This window comes from Lonchura striata, chromosome 8, assembly GCF_046129695.1.
Source record: "Lonchura striata isolate bLonStr1 chromosome 8, bLonStr1.mat, whole genome shotgun sequence".
Taxonomy (NCBI): domain Eukaryota; kingdom Metazoa; phylum Chordata; class Aves; order Passeriformes; family Estrildidae; genus Lonchura; species Lonchura striata.
This window is the reverse complement of record NC_134610.1, coordinates 7,286,938-7,305,282: the sequence shown is the minus strand read 5'-3', so window position 1 is coordinate 7,305,282 and position 18,345 is coordinate 7,286,938. Positions and strand designations below refer to the sequence as shown.

Here is an 18,345-nt window from a genome sequence, read left to right as displayed (position 1 = left end):
TTTTGGCATATCAGATGCTGCAGTAATGGGATTTTGTAAATCTGAAATGCATTCATATTGTGTACATAAAGAAATCTCTTGATGTTTGACTTAGTTCAAAACTCTTTTTCATCATCTGTACTAACCCATGCCCCCCTGCATTCAACAGCTAATAACCAATACATCTGATGAAAATTAATTGTCTTGACAGCTTGCATAAAAACTATAAAGGTGCAAAGGAAAAATGCTGTGGCAGCATTTTCTTTCTCTGTAGGACAGTAGCTATGGAAACTATCTTCAGAGGCCAACTGGCTGCCATCCCACTGCAGCACAAAAAAAAATCAAAATGCTACTTTTAGAGGGTCAGTCAGTGGCACCAGTCATAATTATCAACATCTATGATGTTGCTGCACATTAGCCACAGCAAAATATTGGTTGATGTTGGGAGCAAAGCTGATATTATAGCACTATTACAGACCTGGATAATACAGAGCCTTATAAACTATCCTCATACTGAGAATTATTATGATAACCTGTCAAAAATTGCATAAAAACATGTAAGAATAGACAGCTGTCTAAAATATCCATGTGAAAACCATCCAATCTCCTAACAGAAAATATTGTACTACTTATTATGATAGAAATACTCAGTTAAATACTTGCAGATGAAGAGGAAATCTCTAATGTTATTTAACTGTCACATTTCACTAACTGAAACGTCTCCTTTCTGAAGGGTTTTATCCTATATAACTAGCCTGAACAAAAGCTGTGATTTCTAATACAGTCTGACAAAATCATAATTTTTTATGAATGCTCAGAGATTATGAAGGATTTTTCCCTAAAAAGGTAAGACACAAAGGAGCCAGAGGTTCATTATTGCAAATGTATGTGGCACGTTTCACTGCCAGCCACGGAAGAGTTCCTGTGGAAATGTAGTCACAGGTCATTGATGAGGCTCAAACCTTTGAAGAAGTAAGTCTTCCATCCAGAATAGCACTCAAAAAATAGGAAGCTTTCACTCAATAAGAAACTTACTTATAAGGAGGAAAGCTGGAGTGTACGTGCATCTCAAGCATATACACAGTTCCACCATTGCATCACAATTTTGTGACTCTTTTGTGGCATTCTCCAGTGGATAATTTCTCTCCCTGTGGATACCTTTCTCCAGTTGCTTTGGAAAACTCCTCCTCTGACATCAGCAAATCTTATTTAAATGGCTTATGGAGACTACCCAGGAAGGGCAGAGTTATACAGAGCAGGTTTATGTCCAGTCAAGAGACAAATTCTCCCCAGTGCCACACTCCACTGGCTGGGTCTGCTGGGGGCTGTGCAAATGGTACCTCTTGAAGGATCTGACTGGAAACCTTGGGACCTTGACATGCACTACAAACCCAAACATGAGCGTGGCTGAGGCACTGGGTAACCCTGATAACCTCTGAGCAGCCACAAATCAATGATGGTCTCATTCAAAAAAGTATATGACTATGGGCAGAAAATAACTGAAAAATAAAGTACAGGACATTTAAACAACTTTAAAATTCAACTTAGGTCACAGATTGAAATCTCTATTATCCACATATGTCTGTATCCCCATGCTGCTGCTGCCACTGAGGAGCTGGGATCCATCTCCTCCTCAGCTCACCAGGATCTGCCTGTAAGAGCTGGACCCAGGCTGGATTCACAGCAGGCTGGGCTGCTGTAGCCCCATTTTGCCTGCTGGAGATCCTCTAATCCAACTACTCCACTGGCCAGCTCACTCCAAACTGAAGTAGGTGATTTTCAGTTTTTAAATCAATGTGAATTACTTTAAGTAACAAGTCAGTCAAGATCATGTTTACTCTTGCATTTTCTCTTGCTCACAGCAAATGATCCAATTCTGACCCCTGCAGGTCCCTCTTTAGGGTGGCACAGCCTCCTCTTTGGGGTTGACTGGGTGAGGTGCCACAACTCCCCAGGGGCAGCCCTGGGCAAAACCCAAATATTATTTTCCAGTCACCCTGGTCTGTCTCCTTGTACCCTTAGTCACAACCTTCAACAATCCAGCAAGTGCTGTATGATTTTCCACAGATGAGTTTTTTCTCTTATAGAGAAGATGTCTAAGCTGTATTTTTGGCAGCTATAACAATACATGCCTGTTCCTTATTTTTAATAAATTAGCCATGTTGAGCAGCTTTTTTTGTAAAGCAGCAGATGGAGTCTCTCAGAAATATTATTTACTTACACTACCTATTAGACAGTCAAAGAAATAAATTAAGACCTTCAATGCAGTCTTAATCAAGACTATTTCACTAACTGTCTCACCATTTGGAAAGGAGCTTTCACACATCCTATCCAGACCTTGCTGATGGGATAATTTGTAATAACACTGAAGAAAGAAAAACAACCCAACAACAAAAAGGGGGAAGTTTTCTGCAGGCAGAGGGAAATTCACTGCTGCTTCAAATGGGAAGAGAAACCCAGCTGTAGGGCTGTGACTTCATCCTGTCATGTAGGAGCTCTGCATCTGACATTGATTAGGGTAACTGGAGGGAAGAGGATCATGCCATGCCTAGATCCCCACAGTGCCATCAATAAATCCATGCCTGGCTGGAACTGTGGGTGTATTTTAGATCTAACAACAGCTCTCATTAATTCACCTGTTTCCTTTACATGGTTTTATCAGCAGAAAAATGCACCAAAACAGACCAGAACTATTTATTGGTTGGCCCCACACTTGGTTTGATCCAGCTACTACTAAACAAACCAAGTTATGGTTCAGCTAACTTGGACCTGAGTCAAAAATACATGGCCCATGCTGCCACCAGAAAAGAGGAGATTAACAGAACTGAAAGGAGGGACAATAGGGTTTGTGTGCCAAAAGCCTGAATCTTTTCCTGTGTTAATCCCATCAGAGACACCCATGACTGAAAACCTTGTCTTGCCTACCGTACTTAAGACTATCAGAGCTACACACTGCTGAGTGAAGACGTTAAGGAGATTAATCCAGACTCTAATAATATTTATCTAAGTATTGCTAAAAATATCTCCCTTAGAAAAGCCTTTACATGACAAGGGAGAGATAAACTCACATATTGATACATCCCAAACTATCCAGCCTCCACCCCTGCACAAAACCCAGAATCAGACAAGGAAATGCACAATAAATAATAAAGTATGTTTTCATTACTGAAGGAAGAAAATCCACCATTTGCTTTAACAGTGCACACTACACCAATAAGTTAAGAGCATTGGCTTTTAACAAAAAAATATTTAAGTAGTTACGAAAAATCTGATTCTTTCTTTGACACAAGTAGCTCTACCCTAGAAAACAAGTCCCAGTAAAATGAAAGATTTCTAACAACTGTTAATGCCACACTTACTCTCCTAGTTTTACAGCTTGTTTCACTCCCCACTGAAATGCATGCTGTAGCAGATCTTAGTATCTTTCTCCACACCTTCTTTCACACTTCACAACACCTGTATCACAAATCTCAAGACTGAACAGGTTGTTCCACTTCATTTTTTTTATTCTTTAGTTCTGACACTTTCCAAACTCAGCTTTTCAAACTTAATAGAATATCCCTTTGCAGTTAAGTATTTTCTGCCTTTGATTAATTCATGCAAACCTGGCTGAACACAACTTCACTGTTTTCTTCCAAGAGGAAGCTAATCAAAATTAGAGAAGATAATTTCCTTCCTCCTCACCTGCCCAAATCATGTTGATGTCTCAGTCCCTCCTCTCACCTGGTCTCCTTACTTTTCCTTAGATTTCTGCTGTCCCTGGTTCCAGTTCCTTGCCATACAGGTCTATTACAGTCTTTCCTGCCTTAAAAACAACAGCTATCCTTGATTTTACTCCATTCTCTGAACATTGAACAACTACATTGCCACTCATCTTTCTTCCATGTCTTTCCTATCAAGAGGAAGTGGTGTTCCTATCACCAGGAGTGCTGTTTGACCCTCTGTGAGCTGCAATCTCAGGAACCAATTCCTAACTCCTCATCAGGGAACTGTGAAGCCCCTCCTCCTCTCAAATCAGGAGATGTTTTACATGGAGTCCAGAATAGGAAACCTTGGGATGTGCAGGGACTTCCTGGCTTTCAGATATGGAGTTTGGGCAGAGGCAGCCCAAGACATCAGCGTTTGTAGGCTCCTCTTACCCACCAGTCTCATTTGGACCTGTAAGACACAGTGCCAGCCACGGAGGCTCAGCAGTTTTGAAGCAGCTCTTCAGATATCCAGCCTAGTGAGAATGTCAGGCTTTGAGAATAAACAGAAACCCTGACATCAAAACAAATCTATTCTCACTCTCTGACTAACAATTCCTCATTTTTCTTTGTACCCTGCAGTCTAACTCTCTCATCAACACAGCTGAGCTGTGTTTCATACATACAATGTGAAGTTTGGGAGACATTCTTTGTGATCATATTTTAATTCATTAGGCACATTTTCACTGCCAATTTAATGTGATGTCAGTGAAAACTTGATGTGTGTTGACATCTAAGGTCTTGGGCCTGCCATTCATGATAGCGTGCCTTGATTTCCCCCTGCAGCTGTGCTCCAGGACAACACCCTGAGCACCCCAGATATAACACAGATGCAAGGTCTCCAGCAGCTGACTCCTTGCTGCATGATCAGGACCAGCAGCTGGTGCAACCTCTTGGGCCAGCTGGGAGATGAAGTGGAGGTGTGGTCCTGGACCCACCAGGGATCACAGCAAATAACCAAGTTTTTTCTCATTTGTGCCATGCCAGTTGATAATGTTCCTTATTGGGCTCTACTACAGTGCCAAAGCAAATGTAAATAAAGCTATTTAACAAGACTGGGCATTAAAAAATAAATCAAACCATAGCCACATACTACAAGACTGTAATTGTTCATTTCCATTAGGTAACATTGAAAATGGTGACTGGATAACTTACTCATCTCCAGGACAGAAGCTCTAGCAGTAGGAGTAAAGCCAATGTTACTTGAGAGAGAGCCCTGAAGCAAAACTTAGAGCAAATTGTTCCTATGTTATGAACTACAAACACCCACCTAGAGTGTAGATACCAGAGGCATTCCCAGCAGTCTTCTCTACTACCACATGTGCTTATTTACATGAAAAAATATTTTTATATGCTTGAATGTTGGCACGTCAGATTCCCATTAACACCACCAGGAATGACTGCAATTCAATCTCGTGCTCGGTAGCCACCAGGAATCACTTTATTGCAGATGCCAAGAAGGCCAGGACACAACACATGGTTACTGTGGCTCCACTGGCAGCTCTGGTCTTCTCCCAAACTCAACAGAAAGATGCATTTATTGCACTGGGTTTGGCCTACATTCCCCTCTGACCACATGTCACACAGGTGTGTTCTTAGTCAGGACACTGCTGCCCTTCAGGGTGCAGTAAGTCACTGAGCTCATCATTTTACAAATGCCAGCTGGCTCCTGTGCCTGACACTAGGAACATCCACTGGAATGCAGACACACACAGTGGGCATGGAGAAGAGGTACACAGGCAGCCAATTCAAAAAAGGGGAAAGAAAGAGAAAGAAATGGAAGAAAAGATCTGTAAAGATCAATGTCTGTTGTCACAGAAATGACCATGGCAATGAAACCTGAAATTATAATTTGAAATGCTTAAAGCATATACCTCATCTTCAGAATAAAAAAACCCACTCAGAATAAGAATGTGCCATAGCCAGGCACAAATTACTTTATCATCATCAACTACACAATGGGATAAGGATTTTAGCTTCCTGTAGTGGCTTAGATCAAGGGCATGGGTAAAACCTTGGCACAGAGAAGAAATGAGTGGATTCAAGTGGACATAATGAGAGAGCAGCTGCATTGTCCATTTAGAACAACACAGGCCATCAGGAGCCAAGAGCCTTTTTAGAGGGGTTTATACACAAAGCAAGGGAAGTTATTAGAAGGTGGAAAAAAGATGTACATGGATAGCAACTGGTATATGTTTGGCTCAGACACTTGGAACCACAAGGATTTAAGAGAAATCCTATAAAGGGAGACAGGGAAAAGAAGAACACTTCCTTTTGTTCTTTCACAGCACACACTAGTGTTGAGAACTTTGTTTCTGTTTTTCCTCCATGATATTACTTTCATTCTGATTATTCTGAGGAATAATTTATGTTTCAGATGCCAACCGTCAGTGCACACACCACAGCAAGATGCAAAAGTACTTGATTCTCTTTTATGAGCCATTAAGTTCTGCACTTTAATGATTCTTTCTACAGAAAAAAAAAACTTTCCTATTTTCATTTCAAATGATAAGTACAGAAGAAAAATAAATTCTCAAAGAAACAGACAATTTGAGGATTTCTGACATAAGTCTTGCAGCATAATTTTCTCTTAAGGTTTAAATCATTTGAATATATCAAAATTATATGTATATTCTTTAAAATTCCATTCACATCAGCTAGAGACTGTATCCATCATCTAATGTCCTAATACTATAAATTCTTTCATCACTCCTAGGAGTTTCCATTATATGAGATCTAAATATCAAATAGCTAGAACCAAGAAAAAGAATTTTGCTGCTGTAATAATCCCTCCAGACCTTCTTCAGAATAGAAGCATAAACACAAATCCCACCATCAACCTTCTGGCTGATGTTCTTACACAAATATTATTAAAATTGCCCTTTCATTCTCTCCTTTCTGAGCAGTGGAAATTCTGCATTACTGCTCTGATAGTCTCAGCTTCACCATGGTGCAGTTGCAGGTGGAAAAAGAAGGTTTAAACATCCATAGAAACATCAACCAAGAGAAGAAACACTGTAACACCAGGTCTGTGTCTAAAATACCAGTCCCAGGTCAGTTCCATCACTCAATAGGATTTTGTTTTAGCTAAATCACCAAACTAACAGCAGCTATTGAATTGCACTTTCTGAGAACTGGAGCAAAGCAAAAGGGGATTGGGTTGTTTTGAGTTTTTTTTTGTACAGCAGCTCTTTGCAAGCTACAAGTGAACAGGAACACACACACTTAGCTTTGCATGCAGAGTAGCATATCCATTCCAATGCTGTAACTCCAAGGTTAAGCAGGTGTCTAAGTGGTGGCAAAATCAGGGTCTTAAAAGGAAAATTAATTAGCGTAAGAAGTGGATTTATGCACAACACCTGGCTGCTGCTGGGCTTATCTATTTAGGGATTTATCTGGTGGAGACAAACTGGTGTAGCAATAACACTCTACAACAGTTGTAACCAACCCTACATGGCACAGCAGAAGAGCTAACCATGAATAATTACTAAAGAAAGGGAAGTTCTTTGCTGAAGAAAGAGGGTGACACAAAGTACTACAAAGCATATATTAATACTGCAGCAAGAAAAGTGACTACATGCAATAAACTGCAAAAAAGCAGATGAGAAAAAGCTGGAGTGAGAATAATTTTCCTAGGAAATACTCTAAAAAATTAGAGACCAGAGGGAAAAAGCCAAAAAGTACATACAATAACATACAATATTTCTGAGCTAAAGTATATGACCTTCCTGTCCATGATGTTCAGTGAAAGGGGAAAGTACATGAGAGATCCTGAAACCACTGCAAATGTTTTGTATTTTTTGGTTTTCCATCAGAGCTCTGCACTGAGCATCCAATCCATCCTCCCTGATGAGCACAGCACCGAGGTGGGGGGACACACCATATGTCTCACTTTAACTCTGTAAATTGTGTGCTGTGACGTGAGTGGGACTGCTCCAGAGACACAGGCAACCTCCAGGTCCAAGGATTGGTGGGAATGGGGATTACAGCACACGCTGCACTGCTCTGGGAACAGGCAGGGCTTCAGCCAGGGCAGCACAGCCCTGCTCAGCCTCGCGATCCAGCGGGTCACAACGAGCCCGCCGAGCGCTGTAACCCGCATGGCTCGAAATTTTATTGGAGCATTTGTAACACAAATGTACTTTTCCATACTGCTTCCCTCCACAGCACAGCAAATTTCAGGTTCTAAAAGAAACGTGTAAATCCATAGCAGCAGAAACCTGATGACATTTTTATTCTTGCTACTGGCAAGCCTCATGTAATGCCAGTGGCATTAATCCCAATGTTCACTAGCAAAAGGAACTAAGTCCTGGTAAATTCAACCAAGCTTTATGCTGAAAGGGAATTCTGTGTTTACCTTATATGATTTGTTTCCTCTCTTAACAAGAAAAGCATCTGTGGCATTCATGGCAAAAAAAAAAAAAAAAAAAATATTTTTGGTTCACCACCAGTGACCAGCATAAAAATGCGCAGGAAAAAAAAAAAATCCTCAGCATTCTGATTACTGCCTAGTTATTCCCCAACCACATTTAAAACTGTAGACTGCCCATTCCAGCATTTCAGTGCAATTTTTATTGACCTACTAACCTGCAACTCTGGAAAGCCTGGAGCTAAGAATGCAATAATGGCCAGCAAATGCAAGTCTCCAAACAGGGTGTAATAACCTTAAGTAAACTACTGCCAAGCAAAAGTCCTGCAGATCAAACAGTTCCCACGAAGCCTTATGCTATTAACTAGCAAAAGAGTCCCATGATATCTCCATAGTCATGCACAATAACAGAGCACTGTGCTTCTGTTTACTTACATAGCTTATCTGCAATCCAGTAATGTATACAGCCAGCCCCTCCAATGTAAATCACTTCTCTATTTCGTGATACTTCCCTTGTTACAACTTTGCTTCCTAATGATAAACAGAGGGTTCATCTGGAATATCTGGTTTTAAGGGATGGGCAGTGGACACTTACAAAACCATTTCAGTAAGGGACTCTTTATGGTCACACGGAGAAAAATTGTGAACACACAAGATTGTTTGCAACAGTATGGTATTTATGTGGCTCTGCATTTTTCCTGCTGCAAAGCCCACTCACACTTACTCCACCTTATTTCTGTCACTCCCTGGGTAACCTCACCTCGGGAGACGGATAATGCAGCTAACATCCAGCCAGAGCCAAAGAATCAACAGCTAAAAGCCTCATGGCCAGCAGCGGGTCACTCAACACTCTGCGTTTACCTTACACCCTACTGCTTTGTGTACTTCAACTCATTTCAGAAAGATCTCTTCTCTACCTTACAGATTTCTTCCATGGGAACAGTCTGCATCCAGCCACCAGTGCAATGTGCAGGTGTCAAGCCTTAAACAATCAGGAATTAAATTTAAACAGAAATAAAAACTCATTAGGATGCTCTTTCAAGAGGCACAGACCAGGAACAAAATCTGCTGCCTCTGAAGCAACAGGGCTAGAATGCAGACCCGCGGGCTCCTTGCCCGTGGATCAGGGAGGAGAAGGCAGGGGAAAAGCGGGTTGCTCTTCTCTCCGGGCCGAGCCCCGCGGCGGGGCCGGGCGCTCCGGGGGCGGTGCGGGCTCCGGCCGGGCCGGTCCCAGCCCGCCGCTCCCGCGGCGCTCCGGGACCCGGCCTCCTGCCGGCGCGGGCTGCGGCGCGGCCGGCGGGGCGGGGAGGAGGCCGGGCCGGCGGCGGGATGCGGCGGCAGGTGCCTCCCCCCGCCCGCGGGCCGCGCCCGGCTCCGCGCAGCGCCGCGGCCTCGGGCGGGGGAGCGGCGGCGCCGCCGGGGCGGGCGCGGGGCGCCGGGGAAGGGGAGGAGACGGCGGCGGCGGGGCGGGCAGGAGGCGCGGCGGGCAGGTGAGGGAGGGAGGGAGGGAGAGAGGAAGGAAGGGATGGATGGATGGATGGATGGATGGATGGATGGATGGATGGATGGATGGATGGATGGATGGATGGATGGATGGATGGATGGATGGATGGATGGATTGGACGGACGGGTGGAAGCGCGGGAGCGGCCGCTCCTTACCTGGGGCGCGGTGGCGCATCCTGCGGCGGGCGGGGGCCGCGCGTCCCGGCGGGCCGGGGAGCCCCCCGCCGCCGCCCCCCGCCTGGGCAGAGCGGCTGCCGCCCCCCGGGCCGCCCGCCCCGCCGCCGCCGCTCGCCTGCTCCGCTTTGTTCCGCCGCGGCGGCTTCTCCTCCCGCTGCCGCCGCAGCCGCGGGACGCGTAACATGTGCCTGGGGAGGGCGGGCGGCCGCCCGGGGTGGCACTTTCGGCGGGGCGGGGAGCGCGGCGGCCGGGCCCCTCCGCCCCCGGCCCCGCGGAGGAGCGGGGCTGTCAGATCCAGCCCATCTGCCGCGATCGCAATCGGTCGCAACTGAATGGCTCCGGCAAATCTGCGGCGGCGGCAGGGGCTCGCCGCGGCGGGGGGGTGGGGGAGGCCGGGCCATTGTCTGCGGCGGCCCCCGGGTGCCCCCGGGCCGGGGGCGGCGGGCGGGTCTGCCCGGGCCGGGCTCCGGGAGCCGCGCGGCTCCGCTTGGCCGCAGCGCTGCCCGCGGGATTGCACATCACGGGGAAAACCTTCCTTCCGCACAGCCCCGAGTGGAATGCTCGGCTCGATGCCGTCCCAGCTGTCCTCGAAAGTTAGGAGAGAGGACACGCGGCGTGGTGGGGGCGCCGGGATGAGTTGGATGCACCGAGGGGCAGCGGCTGTGCCCATAGAGCTGCTGAGGGCCTGGTGTGTGACACACGGCTGAAAGAGTTCTGATGGATGGAGACTCACAGGCACGACCGGCACGCTTTTAAACAGCGTAGTATATGAAAAAGCAGTTCCAAAAGAGTCGCTGAAAGCTTTGGCATCTGTTAATCCAAAAATAGCAAGTAAATTTTTTTTTCCTTTTAGAAGAAAATCCAACTGGTACTTGATACAGTTATTTGTAGATACATGGTGTGCGTAAGAGAACCTAAGTGAACAGTGAGAAAAAGTTCAGGCAGGATTTCCCAGTCCAGTGAGAGAAAGTGAGAGATCATGGAAACAAGGTGAGAAAAACTCACATAATGTAAATGAGAGACAGTGGGTACACTGGAGTGAAGAGACTGCAGGAACCAGGGTGCAAAGTAAATCCTCATCTATGGTGCTGAGACAAGAAGCAAAAAGTAGAGCTCTATCTGAGAATCAAAGAGGAGCAGAACTTCAAAAATGAAGGTGGCAGGAGTTCTGGATTTTGAATTTGGAGATTTCTTAGCAGAGGAGCTCAGAATAAATAAATCATTGGATAATGCTCAGATTTTGTTTAACAGATTAGCCATGTCTGAAGACAGTGCAGTAAGTTGCAGAAGGGATCTCTTTCTGTGGTGGTACAGAAAACAGTCTTTGCAGCTAAATGTGTTGCTGTGGTGTCTTGAATAAACCCATATCCAGATGTCTCAATGCAGATTTTGTTCCAGGTTGGCAACTCCTTTTTCCAGTGTGAAATGAGAACCTCCAAAATTGCTTGAATCTGTCAAACCTTTAAGTATGTCCTTTCCAGGATACAGGCACCTTGCTCTCCCCTAATGAGACACAATTGCTTCATTTTCTGAGGGCTGATCTAGAGTCCTGGGCTAGTCAAAGATCTTGGGTTTAATTAACTGTAATGGGGTGAAGCACTGTGAATCACAGTAAATGGTACAGTGATGTTCTTAAATACTGCAAATGTGTGACAGAAAGCTGCAAAGCAGCATGAGGCAGGAACTAATCATGGCATAAGAGGTCCTCTCCAAACCCAGTAGAATTTGGGGTCTCCAAAGAGATTGTTATTCTCCATTCAAATATGATTTCATCATTTAAACAATGACCCTGTCTGCTGATGTGTTTTAACTGCTTTGTCCTGTAGGAAAACACCTTGAGCAACTCTTGTAATAGCCAGTTTTACCTACTGAATAGAAGATATGTTAATTTCTTGTTTAAACAGAAAATAAAACCAAACCAAACAATAAAATATAATCACACTCTAATGCCTGTTGCTTGAATAGACAACCTAAACCTCCTGTCCAGATTCTCTCCTAATTAGTGATGGAGACTGCAAATGCAGCATGGTTTTCGAGCCTGTATAATATGTGAGTGGCTGCACTGGATCTGTCCAGAAAGTCTGTGTAATTCGGTGTCATTTCACTGGCAAACCCCAAAAACCAAGGGGAAGATCCAGCACTTCACCTCTCTCCAGCCCCCTGGGAGCTCAGGGATCTCCTGACCCAAGCTTGCCCTCTGTGTGCTCAGTACATCTCACTAGCTCCCTTCCATGACTGTCCAGCCTCTAACTGAACCCACATGCACTTTTAAAATCCGTGGTGCAGATGCTCTGATCCTTGTTTAGGTGAAAAGTCATCCTTTCATTTGTTTTTCAATGCCTGTTCTCATCCAACAGCCTCTATTTCTTGCACTGAAAGAAGGAGTGGACAAGCAGCTCCTCTCCATGCTGCTCACACTTTAGCTGTTGTTCCCCTGCCTGGGTTCCTGCTGTTTCAGACTGAAGAGTCCTAGTTGTCCCATAAATGGAAACCAACTCCTGCTTATGATTACCTTTTTCTGCCCTCCCCTGAACTTACCCAGTTTTTTTTGCACCTTTTCTGAAGTGGGGACAAGAACTGCAACTGGTACTCCAGATGTAGTAAAATCAATGGCATCATCATGGTCCCTTCCTAGGAGTGCTACTGCAGATCTTAAAATACTATCCTAGTCAGGGTCAAGTCTCTATGAAGTCTGCAAATTATTACATACAAAGTTTCAATTTGAAGACCTCATTTATCTTTCTATGATTCTCCTTTCCTGAATTCCTAGAGAAAACATGGAGTGGTTGCACCAAATTTGCTAGATTAATAGTGGCTAAATGAACAACAACAACAAAAAAATATATATATATATTGCCAGTTTGTTAATTATTTTCAGGCCTAAGCTTACATTCACTGAAATCAAGAGTGACAGACTTGGTCACTTATTCTGTAACTAGAAGTGATTTAGCATTGAAAAGAACCAATATTTATCTACAACTTAAAGCTATAATTACAACTTGAAAGTGTTTTTTATGCATATTAAGCTGCACTGTATCTGACTGCTGAGATACTGTTCTTCTGTGTCTCTTCAAGATTAGTAGTATCTCAGTTTCATACACAGCAACAAGTATACGTTCCAAATCATTATTTCTTGTCCCTAGGCTTGCACAGTTTTGTCTAGCATAGGCATTTGCAAGATAATACACCAGTCTTCAAACAAAACTCATGACTTGGCTCACCATTGCTTCTGAGAGATAGACAAAACTGCAGTGCTCATACTTCAAAACACTGAAATGAAGTAGATGATAGCATTAGCTCAATACATGGCTGGTAGCCGTAGTTTTAAATTTCCAACCTAACAACTGGCACGGGCAAATGCATGATTTGGGGGATTTTGTTTCATTTTCTCAGAGACACCAAGCTACCATCGGAGGGACAGATACTTCCTAAAATGATTTCTGATTCTCAGCTGAAGGGTCAAGTGCTGCCACTTCACATTTCCACACTGTAGAGCAGAAGTGAATTCGTGACTTTACTGTCACAGGGAGGGCACAGCATTTGGCCATTTTTTTCAAAAATTTGCAACTGTTATTAGAGGAAAGGAGGAGAGGAATTGAGAGTGTTTACATCTCTGGTGTGTTTTTGGACCAATTTCTCCCAGGTCTCTTCAGGAAGATAGATATTTCCTTGGCATTTGAATTCTCCCAAACATGAGGAGTGGAAGATCATAAAAATACAGGAAGTACATATGTTGTAGGAGCCACAACATTTGTACTTGTGTCTTTCAAAAGGGCTTCAGAGGCTTTTGGCTTGCCTGGCAGAGGTCTAAGAACAAAAACAGAGGAACCTTTACGACTGTTTCTGCTTCACAGAGAAACTTCTTGCTCAAAAATCTGGAAGGGGGAAGAAACCTCCTGAAATGCAGTTATTAAGCTTTACTCACTTATTGTCCTTCTATTAATAGTTATATATTTGCTTACACAGGACTGAGGCTGTGCATGGGTGACGCAATACCAGATTTTCAGATGTTCTACCACAAGGTTACACCAGCGGTGTTGCAGGGCTCTGTTAAACATGAGCAGGGTGGAAATGGTGTGAACTGACGTCATTAATGGAAACATTTGCTCTTTCAGCCTGACACAGGGCACTGCTCAGTGAGACCTGAAGCAGCGCTGCCCTTTGGAGGACTTCAGCTCTGGGGATTGTGTGCCCAGGAAAACTGCCAGGCCAGGCTATTGCACAAAAAGCTGTGCAACAGGAGTGACAGGGACACTCAAGGAGTGCCCTGTGCTGGCAGGAAAAATCAGTCACTGGAGGAGAGGTGGCAGAACAAACTGGTCCCCAATAACCATGCTGAAATTTCCCAGTGCAGCAGAGCTGCAGGAAGGCAGGCGGCCTGGCTGCTGCCTCGTGCTGATGTGTGTTAGCATCAGCTCCTGCTGCTAATGGGTACATTTAAACCAAAAAGGATTCCATAAAAGTTTTCTCTGGATCTCAGTGGAATTAGAATTTAGATTCTTCATGGGAATTCTGAGTATCTTTTGAATTGGCTAAATAAAAAAGGGTCAAGTGCTGCCACTTGCACATTTCCACATTGTAGAGCAGAAGTGAATTCGTGACTTTACTGTCACAGGGAGGGTACAGCATTTGGCCATTTTTTTCAAAAATTTGCAACTGTTATTAGAGGAAAGGAGGAGAGGAATTGAGAGTGTTTACATCTCTGGTGTGTTTTTGGACCAATTTCTCCCAGGACTCTTCAGGAAGATAGATATTTCCTTGGCATTTCAATTCTCCCAAATGTGAGGAGTGGAAGATCATAAAAATACAGGAAGTACATATGTTTTAGGAGCCACAACATATATACTTATGTCTTTCAAAAGGGCTTCAGAGGCTTTTGGCTTGCCTGGCAGAGGACTAAGAACATACTGAATGAAAAACAATAATGGATTTATTATAGCATTATTGAGAACTGAACTGGGAAGATTTATTAAGGTAGTATCAAACTTCCTCATTACAGGGCATAGGAGCACTTGCTGATTCTGGCAGAGTGTGGAAGCAGGTCATCTTCTCCCTCTGCCATCTTTAAAGGTGTTACATAAATGACAGCAAACTGAATAACCTGCAAAAGCTGGCATCTCCTTACTGCAAAGCATTTGGTGGAGCTCAGTCTGGGGTTTTTATTTTTTGCTTATTTGAGTTATACTTTCTGAATTCTGCTTAGCTAATCAGGTGGTAATAAAACTAAGAGCCCTGAATTTTGCAAGCTTCTATTAAATTTTGAAAATCTCAGGGGAGTATCTACATAAGCAAGAGTTAGCAAATTGTGAGCTACGCAGATTTAAGTAAGAGAAAACTATGCTCATATCTTTAATATGTGATGAATGCTGCTTTATATTTGAAACCTTGTCCCCAGTGGAACTTATTACAATAATGTTTATACAGGTTTGTGCTATAAATGCATGATATTTTCCCTACAGCGGAATATGTTGGAATTTACTCTTGATTAAAAAAAAAGTGTGAATGTGTGATATCCCAGAATCTGGATTGCTATAGGCACTATTATGCCTTTTTGTTAACAAATGAAGCAATGAAATATATAATTTGTTAACATAAAAAGGACTTTGTACAGCGGGCAGAATTGATAAAAAACACACCCTGAACCTCCTGCACCACGTGGGAACTGGAAGCCAACCAAGTCCTACAGAACTCAGGGAAAGGGAAACTGGATCTTCAGGTGCCAGTCTCACACAAAGCCTGGACAGAGGTGCTGACTGCTGTGGAAAAAAGCAGGAAGATGACAGTGATGGATCAGCATGCAATTAAACAGCAGGAAGAAGTGATGTCACAGCAGTATTTGGGCTGCACAGGAGTCCTGCTTTCAAATCAAGCAGTATTTGTCTTGTAACAGGCCCAGCCACATGACACACGGTTTATATCCACGGTTTTCTTCGTGTGAAAAATGCAGTGGTTTCATCAACACAGGAGCATCCATGTACTTTAAAATGAACTGCCTGGAGAGAGCAGGACAGAGCCCTTGTCTTCTGCTCACCTTGCCACTGCCAAGCCCCTGAGAGAGGACATAATTTACTTTATACTGTGCTGTGGCAAGGGCCAAGGAGAGGAGTTGGAGAGGAGACATCCAAACAAAGGTCACCTCTTCCACACCTCATCATGGCATGAACTGTAGACACAAGAAAACCCTCTCCCATCACACTGCATGGGATAAGGTTGCCACCAAGGATGTTTTAAGCCACAGAGCTTTTAAAAGATTCAAGCAGTGATGTGGGAACTTCATCCCTCAGACTGAACAGGCTGACAGTACACAGTGCTGTGACTGAACACAGCAAAACTCTGACTTACACATGGATCTCTTGTACAAGCTCCATTACTTTCCTTTGCTAAAAGGGAATTAAATTATTTCTTGTTGCTTGGGGCTGAGGAGATGAAAACCATTTCACATTTTGTGTGGAACAATGAAGCCCTGTTCTCACTTGGCATCTTAAATTCTTGCTTTAATATAACTTAGGGGAAAAAAAAAGGTTGAGCATTAAAGAATGAAATAAAAATGCTAAACTTGATTATTTAACTTCTCTATCAGAAGTAAAAGTCATTTAGAAGGAAAGGTGCTAACCTGACTTGCATAACTTCATGTACAATTTCTCAACCTTTCCCACATCTGCCACCAGCAGTGCCCTGTAGATTTCATCAGTGAAACAGATCAGTAAGGTACCATTCCTTTGAAAATAGCAAATTTATAAATTTTCCTTTTCTTTCATAAACCCACCATACCATCTAAAACCCTGTCTCATAGCCTGTGACTGTGCAGTACTCATTTCTATAATACATTTTGACATCCTGGTTTTATAAGGGCCTGAATTCTCAGTTGTTGCCTTGATGTAAATCTATAGGCAAATCTATAGGTAAATCTATTTTCCTCTGCCAAATAGGAGTCAGGGTTATCTGTGTAAAGATAAGTTGTTCAGTCTTAGAGAAGACTTCAGGGAAATGCCACCATTACTCATTGAAATTATTCTTTGCTCTGTGAATAAAGCCAATAACATAATTGGGATTATCTGAAGAGTGAAATATGATTCAATTTGAGTAAGCATGGCTGTGTGCAGACATTAGTGGAAGAGTAAATTCAGCACCAAATAATAAAATGAGACTTGTGATCAGCTTCCTTTTGGAAACGTTTGATTTCTAAAGAAGAACGTGGTAATCTCAGAGCATCACCACCCATTAATTATGTATTCCTTTCTTTGGGTGGCTGTGTGGAGGAGATCTTGGTTTCCCCTCTGGGTGCTGTGAGAGGAGCAGCTGTCCCGAGCTTTCCCTGCAGGGCTGGGCTGGGGTCAGCGCTGTGCCCCCATGCAGCGACGCAGCAGTTGTGCAGCAGTTGTGCAGCGCCCGGTGCTGCTACCTGGGCCAGGCTGCTCTGCAGGGGACAGACAAAATCCTGCCACTCGCACTCAGCGTCAGACAAAACCACTTCAGAGCAGATTTTCTTTTTTTTCTCCCTAACCCTAAATAGCCACTACAGTAATATGTATATCTGCATACACAAAAGAGTTTGTTCTTAGGAGAAATCTTAAACAAATGCAGAACCATGCCAGGATTATACATTTCATTTCCCAGCATACAAATGAGGAACTAATTTAGTCTGGGCTGTTCATGCATTTTGCTTTTAACAAACATCCATATGCCAAATAGACCTTCCACATACTTCCCTGCTGGAGTTTTTTTTCCTTTCAACTTGGTAGGGAACATTTGTGATCCTTATTCTACCAAATATATCTAAAGAATATATTTTGCTCAAGGCCTTCTGTTTTATAATTTAAGAGAAACAAAATCAATTCATGGCTCTGGCAGTCTCACTATTATGACAAGTATACATCTGTGCAAAACTACCCCAATCCCTAATTAATTACAGAATGTTATTAACATTTTATAATTTAGCATTGGTTAATTTATTTAATTTTATAAACACAGCCATATGAAGTTACTTTTTATGGAGCACTTTTTCATCTTTTGCAAGCAGTTCTGAAATCTGGGTAGTTTAGCATAGATACAGAGATATTTGCTTGTATCAAGATTATTTTCTGTTCAGATAGTTCTCAGTCCTTTATGTAATGACTTCAATACTGAGGCTTGACACTTCACTCCTGACTCATGCAGCACTGATGAGCAGTGTTAATGGGAGTTTTTTCCAATTAGAGGAAACAGGCTGAGAGTCATGTTCTTTAAAATTAATACTTTTATGAATATATAATGCAAATCATATTTCTCATTTACCAGGGCACATCAAGTTGAGTTTAATTTTAAGTCAGCTTAGTAAATACTTTGCAAAAATGTGCCCTGGTGGAGTTAAAATAGCTCATTGCTGAAAGAGATTTATTTATTGATCTGGTAAAGAGCTGCACATAAAATTGCTATCAACTTTAATCAGATGAGGACAATTATTTTATATGACTAATTAGTGGAACTAATAAAAAATCTGAGCAGGTATAAACTTCTGTGAAGCATTTATATTTTCTTGAAAGGCAATGATCAGTCTTGATTTGAACATTGAGATAAAATCCTCAAAAAAGC

At 43.1% G+C, this 18,345-nt stretch overlaps 1 protein-coding gene and 1 long non-coding RNA gene across 2 annotated transcripts in view; one reads left to right on the top strand and one right to left on the bottom strand.

Moving 5' to 3' along the window:
• The window catches only part of NCKAP5 (NCK associated protein 5), a 220,590-nt gene extending 210,802 nt beyond the window's left edge, over positions 1–9,788 (bottom strand). The window contains exon 1 of the mRNA XM_077784917.1: positions 9,754–9,788. The gene's annotated coding sequence lies outside the window, so the exon portion shown is untranslated. The remainder of the gene's footprint in view (positions 1–9,753) is intronic.
• Positions 9,547–11,721, top strand: LOC110480605 (uncharacterized). The gene is made up of 2 exons (XR_002467134.3): positions 9,547–9,584; positions 10,321–11,721. It is a non-coding gene; the product is annotated as an uncharacterized LOC110480605 (long non-coding RNA).
• Positions 11,722–18,345: the final 6,624 nt, after the last annotated feature.